This window comes from Oryza sativa, chromosome 6 (genome assembly GCF_034140825.1).
Source record: "Oryza sativa Japonica Group chromosome 6, ASM3414082v1".
Lineage (NCBI taxonomy): Eukaryota > Viridiplantae > Streptophyta > Magnoliopsida > Poales > Poaceae > Oryza > Oryza sativa.
This window is the reverse complement of record NC_089040.1, coordinates 10,498,116-10,506,758: the sequence shown is the minus strand read 5'-3', so window position 1 is coordinate 10,506,758 and position 8,643 is coordinate 10,498,116.

Here is an 8,643-nt window from a genome sequence, read left to right as displayed (position 1 = left end):
CTCGGGCCACCATGTACTGCGAGGCTGATCAAGATCAGCTTCGCAGAGATGACCTCGACTACTTGGAAGAGCGAAGGCGGCGCGCGGCCCTCCGAGCCGCGCGCTACCAGCAGAGCCTGCGGCGCTACCATCAGCGTCACGTCCGGGCCCGATCACTCTGCGTCGACGACCTCGTCCTACGCCGCGTCCAAACACGTGCTGGATTGAGCAAGCTTTCACCAATGTGGGAGGGTCCGTATCGAGTGGTCGGCGTCCCCCGGCCGGGCTCCATACGGCTGGCCACGGGCGACGGCACTGAGCTGCCTAACCCGTGGAACATCGAACACCTTCGTCGCTTCTACCCCTGAGGAGGGGGGGTCGGGTGTCAGGTTTCGGGCTCGGGCCAACCCCGCACCCCCTTGGGCGTGCAGGGTTGGCCGGGGGCTGCCACACATGCACATTCTTATTTCTTTTTTTTTAGTATTTCAATAAAAGCAGTTTCAATTTCCTAAAGGCTGTATCTGTGCTGTTTTTTCCTTTTGAAGAATCTTGACTTGAAATAGGTCACTCGTGCTCAATCCTGCCCTCGGGGGCTCGGGTCGGCTAAAATCGCCAAACGGGGCCCAGAACCGAGCCGTGCCCCGAGGCGTGGTGAACTCCGGGGGGGAATCGGCAAAAACCCACAATCGGGTCACCCATAACCCTCGGTCACCACTTTTCCGGCCTGGCCAGTCTCGACATGTGGATCTCCCCAGGCACTAGCCCCGACCCGCGCCTTTTGAGGACTAGAACCTGGGCACGAGCCCTTAGTCAAGCTAAGACGCAAAAGGACCACGGCACAGATCATCCTCATCTCATACACAGAGCAAGATGAAATTAACATAAAAATTTCTTCATTTTTGATTACAGATTAAGTTGATCTATACAAAAAAGAGGCCCGAAGGCCTTAGAAGAAAGAAAAGAAGAAAAAACTGAAGAATGGCGGGGGTCTGGGGGCTCAATCCGATGCGCCCGGGTCGCCGGCCTCGTCGTCACTGTCATCTGCACCACCGGCATTGCCCTCCACGTCGGAGTTGGGGGCGAACGCGAGCCGAGGGGTCGAGCCCTCGAAGCTGTCGACGATATGGTCGGCGGCATCCCGGACCTGCGCGCGCGCTGTCCTCGGTCCCAGGAGGGAACTCATCCAGCGCCATCCATGGAGAGAAATTGGGGTCCCTGGCCTGGTAACTCGCCAGGACGAGCTCCACCGCTCCTTGGGCGAGGTCCCTCGAGGATGACTTAATTGTCTTCTCGAGCTCCTCGGGGAGCCGTTGGAGAGCCCCGGCCATCTTCGAGAGGCGCTGGGCGAGGCCTCCCTGGTTGGCGGCGTACTTTACGGTCCGCCCTCTCCAGAGGCCCACTTGCCGACCGGCGCAATCTAGGCGGGAGACGGCGTCCCAAAGCATGCCGGGCCCTACCTCGCCTGCCAAGCGGAGGGCTTCGACCTCCCCGGCGGACGAGTCTAGCGCGCCCTGCAGATCGGCGATGGTGCGTTCGGCAGCTGCGAGGCGGGCGGCTAAGTCGCTTTCGCCCGCGGCCGCCCCGCCGCTGCGCGCCCTCGCGTCCAGCTCCTTCGCCCGCGCCTCGAGCTCAGCGGCCCGTTGGTTCAGTGCGGCCCTCTCGGCGCGGGCACCTTCCAGATCACGGCGCGCTTGCTCCTCCTGCGCTGCCTCGCGGAGGGACAGGCTGTCCGCCAGCTGTTGCGCCGCGGCCTCGGCCCCCTCGAGAGCTCGCTCCCGCTCGGTGAGCGCGTCCTCGCGGAGGCGGAGCGCGAACTCTTCTTCGGCGCAGGCAGCCTCGTGCGCCGCCAGCGTTGCTTCCCGGATGGTGACGGCGGCCTCGCGGTCCGCCAGATCCCTCTCCACGACGCAGGCGCGCTCTTCCAGCGCCATGGCGCGCGCCTCAAGGGCCTCTTCGCGCCGCCGGGACGCCGCTTCGGTCTCCGCCGCCCGCTGTTCTCGGGCAGCGGCAGCGTCAAGCACCCCCTGGGCGCGTCGAGCTTCTTCCCTAGCTCCGCCTCCCAGCTCCCGTATTGAAGGCGGAGGGTGTCCTGCGCCTCGTTCATCACGGTGGTGGCAATGAGGGCAGCCCCCCGCTCCTCCTCCACTTCCTTGGCGATCTCCGCCAGCACCTTCTTACGGGTTTCAAGCTCCGGGACGTGCCGGCGGTGAGCCTTACGGCCCACCTCCACCATGGCCTCCACCGAGCGTCGCCCCTCTTCGACACGCGCCCACGCGGCGTCGAGCTCCGCCTGCTCTGCCTGCAGGGCCTCCACCTGGGCACTTAACCCATCCAACACCGTGGTGTTTGCGGCGGCCAAGGCCTGCAGAAGGGGCTCTGCGTTCAGTGGGGCGATAGAAGGCGTGGGGAAGAGCCGCCTTGGAGAGGATGCCACGCGGCTCGGGCCGCCGATGGAAGTGCCGGACTCGGGGATGTCCCCCGGACCCGGTTGGTCCTGAGCGTCGCCCGAGCGAGTGGGCCCAAGCGACGCGTCCGCAGCCTCGTCGCCAGCTGCCCCGGAAGTTGTCGCCTGAGCGTCGCCCGAGGGAGTGGGCCCAAGCGACGCGCCCGCGGCCTCGTCGCGAGCTGCCTCGGAAGTCGCCATCGCCTCGTCCTGGCGAAATCTGGCTTTCTCCCGAGCGGCTTCCTCGGCCTGGCGGGCTCGGGCGGCCTCTTCCCGAATGGCTTCCTCGGCCTGGCGGGCCCGGGCGGGTTCCTCCCGAGCGGCTTCCTCGGCCTGGCGGGCCCGGGCGGCCTCCTCCCGAGCGGTTTCCTCGGCCTGGCGAGCCCGGGCGGCCTCCTGGGTGGCCTCCTCGGCTTTCCGTAGGCGATCCGCGGCCTCTCGCCGGTCGGATTCCCGCCTGCGGGCCTCTGCGGCCGCCGGATCCTCGGCCTCAGACTGGCCGGACTTGGAATGGCGGGAGGGACGCGACGGGATCTCGCTGAAACAAAAGAAAAGACCAGAAGACGAACAAGATGGGTGAGTGAAAACTCGCGTTGAGAGAATGAATACAGCCACGATGGGTGAGAGACGAACCTGCGAGGGGGTCGGTTAAACGACCACTTTGGAGGGGAAATGAGGTTTCCCCGAGATGGTTCTGTCTCCCCCATCTTGCGGGGCCGCTTCTTCTTGCGCTCCCCCTCGGGCTGCGATGTTGGCGCGGCCCCCTCCGGGCGCCTGCTGCTGGCACGCGCCGCCCCGCCCCCTCGGGGAGGAGATGGGGGAGGTGTTCCTCCCTGCTTCCTCTTCCCCCGGGCGTCGGCAGGGCGGCTGCTCCCCGGGCCCCTGTCGCGGGACCCAGAAGCACGACCCCCTCCCGGGGTAGATAGTTCCCCCCTGCGGCTCCCGCCTGCGCCGTCGTGGCCCTTTGGAGCTCGCTCCTCTGAGGCCCCGACCGCCATCATAATGGTCAGGATGGAGGCGCGGTCTGGATCGCTGCAGAGGGGGAGGATTCCTTGGGGAATGAGGGACGCCTCCACGGAGTTGAGATTCAGCACCCGTTGGACCAATATCTTGAAGTCCTCAGGAGCCCAGTCCCATCTCACTCCCTGGTGGGTCCTCGTGAAGTCTTCGGACCCGGTGTACTCCCAGGCGCCCCGAGCGCGCCGCTGGAGCGGCGCAATCCGACGACGGAGGTAGTCGCCATACACCATGGCCCCTGTGAGCCCCTGGGATCGCAGGCCCGCCAGGCGGTCGAGGACGGCGTCATAGCCATCCCCCAGATCTACCGGCGCCCGCCAGCTGGAGGCCTGCGCCGGGGGCTGGCTCGGAAGTCGGAGGCGCGCTTCGTCGGCGAGGGGGGTGTAGAACCAGTCGCTCTTCCAGTCGTCCCACTTCTTGCGGAGGGCGCAGGGGATGTAGCGGTTCAGCACCGGCCCCCGTGGCTGGAAGTAGCAGCCACCAACTACCGATGGCGGCGACACCGACTGCACGGTGAAGAACCACCGGAACAGCCGAAGGGATGGGCGCACCCCAATGAACATCTCGCACAGATGCGCGAAGATGGCCAATGTCATCACCGCGTTGGGGGTGAGGTGCGCCATCTGGAGATCGTAGAACTCCAGAACATCCATGAAGAAAGAAGAAAATGGCGGAACCAGCCCTGCCATTGCAAAGGGGAGAAAGAAGACGGACCGCCCCGGGTAGTCTGGCGCCGGGCGTCCCTCGCCCAGCGTGACTATCTCCTGGCCGGTGGCAGATTCCGGCATGAAGCGGCGCGGCAGCCCAGCCTGCCTCTCGCTCACGATGCGGGAAGGCGGCAGCACGCTACCATCGAGCAGAGCGGAGCCCCGTGCCATGGCGCCGGAGGAAGAGAAGATTAAAAGCGAGTGCGTGTGGCGAAGGTAGGGCACAGGAAAGAAGGAGTTAGGGCGCAAGCGGCGAAGACAAGGGGAATAATGGCGAAAGGAAGGAAACAGATCCCTTCCTCAGTGCCTTTATACTCTTGCCAACGCTGTGCCCGGCTCCTCGCTTCTCGCGCCCACTATTTCGCCCCCTCGTTTCTCGCGCCCACGCTTCCACTAATCCCATTCGCCCGCTTGCGGCGCATGAGGTGGATATGCGGTTGTGGCAGTCGAGATAGATCATATCGTGCGCGCGTTAATTACGCTCGCCGACCGAAGCGACGTTACCATATCTCCAGACGAAACGAATCGCCATGTCCAGATTCGTGTGCTACTCGAGTAATGTGGCAGTCCTGAAGAGACCGCTCATTATTGACAGCCGAGTTACCATTGCCGATGTGCGTGATTTGTGACCGTTGGTTTTCTGCCCAATTGTGGAGACCGGTCCCACCTGTCACCAGGCCTTAAGAGTGGCGTCATGCCCGACCGCTTCCCTTAAAGAGGGCGATCGCCCTGGCATAACGCCGGGGGCTACTGTCGGTGACATGGGATCAGGAGTATCATGACTAGAGGTTTGAGGCAGACACAATCGCCCACGTGGCCTGGCACCCTCGAGGGACGTCGGGCCCGAGGGTGATGTGTTCGCCCTCCTCTTAGTACCCCCGAGGGGGTCGGGCCGCACCCGCCTCGGCCCCGAGGGCCGAGGCGCCCCGACCCCTCGTGGGTTTTTTGCTCCGCGTGTATGGGTTAGGTGAGCACATTGGGGCTCACCTAACCACATTTATTGCGGTTTGGCTGAGCGTGTCACGCCGCATGTAACACAGTGCAGTGCACTCGTTTATCCGGTCTGTGACCAGTCACAGACCGGTCAGATTGCGGGTTAGGTGGCGACAGGCGATCTGACGCACGCCTCGCCCCATCCCGTCAGGACGAGGGCTTCTAGGCGCTCGTCCCCAGCTGGAGCTAGCGTGTTACCTCCCAGAGATGGCACGTTAGTCCTGGTCAGATATATGCCAGGCTTCATCCTAACCATTACAGGCAAGATGTTGTGTGAAGAAGGGCGAACATGTAGATTGCTAAGCTGACACGTGGTGGACAAGAATGACCGACGTGACTGGTCTGACACCGGTCATGTCGTCAGCAGACAGCCACGATTCCACGTCGTGCCTGCCTCCGGCGGAAGTGGAGGTAGGTATGGGCCGTCCCGTCAGAAGGTCATTCGGACGGCGGCGATGCAAATCTCCGTCTGTTAATGAAGAGAAGTCAAATTAGAGGAAAGAGAGGGAGAAATGGTGCATGTGGTATCCCCTTAAGATATAAAAGGAGGACCTTGCCCACTTAGATGAAAGGACTGGACTTTTCCAGATTGGGAACCCAGAACAAGGGAGAGGCTGGCTCATACTTTGTAGCTCCTTCATACACAGATCTCCCAAAACACAGGAGTAGGGTATTACGCTTCTCAGCGGCCCGAACCTGTATACATCGCCCGTGTCTTGTGTGTTTCCTGTCTCGCGAACCTTCCACATACAGAGAGCTTAGAATCTCACCCTGAGTCCCCGGCCGAACCGGCAAAGGGGGGCCTGCGCGGTCTCCCGGTGAGGAGCCCCACGCTCCGTCAGTGGCGATGCGCTGAGATTGTATTGGATGTGTTGTCCTTTTTTTTACATAGGGCTCGGGTCTATTTATACCCGAGGATTACAAGATACATCCATAACGGACACGACTATTATCTCTAACAAACTCTAAGATACCATAAGTCTTTACGGTAGACTTTTGCCCAAACATATCTCTAAGGAAATTACATAGAATATCCTAATTAATAGATACAATCGCCTTCCCAGGACTCTATCCAAGCATGGCAATCACCTTGAAGCACATCAACTTGAACCCAATGACGTTCACCGGGTCATATTATCGGAATCGGCTGTATCGGCTAGCCCCGTCCAACTCGGACTCTGCCGATCCTGACCTTAGCCGATTTAGACTGCAGCCGATTTTTACTCTGTCTCCGCAACGATCTTCATCTTGGATTCCACTTCGATCTGATCTTCATCTCCGATGCAAATAGTGATAGAATTTACCAAATTTGGTCGTTATCACATGTCCCCAAGTCCGGAATATTGGATAATGTTTCGGATTTGCCATATACCGACTCGGAGAGAAACTCGCACTTGCCATTTTCCTGACCGTTATTGCTCTGCTTTAATTACTAACCGTCGCCCCAGAGAATCTTCACGCCGTGGTCTCCGTTTTCACCGCTCAAGCAGATCCCGTCTTCTCTCTCTCCGGTGACCTCCTCGACGCGCAGGGCGATTTCCAGACGATTCCACTCCCGGCCAGATCTCCACCCACGACGATGTCGACCTCCACCAGTCCGACCGCCGCATCATCAGCCGAATACGCTGAGGTAATTCCCCATCGGCTAGATCCCTTTTCCGTTCATCAGACCGGTTTTCGCTCGCCTTATCCCGTTTTCTCCTTCTCTATTCTTGTAGCATCTTTCCAATCTTGTTGTGGTTCCCAGTCTGTTGCATGACCAACAATACTTTCTCGGTCCAATTGGCAATCTAGACCCTACTGAATTTATCATAGCCTAAACCAATAGAACTCCTTTTAGGTCGGCCAATCCAAACACAAGCCATTGGAAAAACACCTTCAAATCCTGGCCTTCTCTGGAGAAAAGCTGGCCTGTATGGTATAAGCGGATATCGGATAGCAAGCAGGCCCATTGGGATGAGATCGGAATCAGCCAAGCCCTAGCCCTTACAGTAGCAAATTCGGCCAAAGATGAACCCCTGTTGGCGGCTGCAACTTATTTCTGGTCCAACACTCTCAATGCCTTTCTTTTCAATCAAGGGCCAATGACCCCAACGCTGCTGGATATTATCATGCTCACTGGCCTAGATGTAACCTCATCGGCTAACCCCATGAGCCTAAACACCAAGAACACTTTTGAGTTCAAAACTAAGAGCATTGGGGGTTGGTCAGGATATATCACAGCATATATGGGCAAAGGGCCAGTCACTCCTAAAGAACAAGTAGCTTTTCTGCTGATGTGGTTGGAAAAATTCCTTTTATGCGGATCAAGCTGCGGTCCTACAACCAACTGGCAATTCTTAGCCGAGGCCCTAGTAACGAAGAAACAATTTCCCTTAGGCAAAATCCTTCTCGGCTATCTATACCAGATGTTAAACAACGCATCGGCCAAGATAATTATCGGCTCAGTGGTTGGAACAGGTGGACCATGGTGGCTCTTGCAATCTTGGCTGAACCTGGTAGTCATGAAAGTTGTCAATCGGCCATATGTGACAGAAGCTGAATTTCCAAGGTTGGAGCCGATTGTAGAAGATGATGGAGAAAAACGCACCCATCGCAGATGTATGTCATACGGAGAGTATGCATCTACACCAGCTGATGCAGGAGCAAAATTATCGGCTGAACTTCTGAAGGACTGGTTCTTCAGCTTTTATGACGGATTCCAAAAAAATGCCCGAGTTTGGTTCTTCTATGCCGACTCAATGGATTTCGAACTGCTATCCGATTTCAGGTTCGAGGATATTAATCATGAAAAGTTTCAGCAATCCAGAGAAATCTTTACTACTGCTATCAGCCCATGTATCCTCCCAGTCGGCATCCATCAAGGGAGAAATATCCAAGTCTCCTACGAGTTTTATCATCCGATGTCATCGGCCAGACAACTTGGAATGGGACAATTGCCAATTGGCCTGTACTTTGCCGACAAGATCCAATGCAGAAGCGACATCTCCTCAACTTTAATGATGGATCGGCTGTTGAACATCCCCGGACCTCCGTTGGGCAACATCGAGAACATAAAGCTGGCAAGGTTCAGGAGTAGGGCATTTGACAGATGGTGGGGTGAATGGAAACTGCACCTGTTCCACCAATCGGCCTCCATGTATATGACGGACCTATTCCCTGATACCATTCCTCAGGTAAGTCTTCACTTTATCACTCTTACTTAAATAACCAACAGCCGATTTAAACCTTGATTAACCTTTTCTTCTGATCTGCAGACAACAGAATCTTTTCCTCCTCGCCGGAGTAATAGTGGTAAAGAAATTGAATATGCCCCAAGCTTGATTCCCAATGGAGGTGGGCCATCTCCTTCTGCCATCGGCTACAATGCCCCAAAGACCTCAGCACTTCTCCAAGGACTCATCAGAGAACCAGCCGATGCCGGCAAGAAGCGGAGAACCAGATCATCGGCTGCAGATACTTCAGCCCCGGCTCCGAAGAAGAAGGCTAAGACAAAGAAAGCTA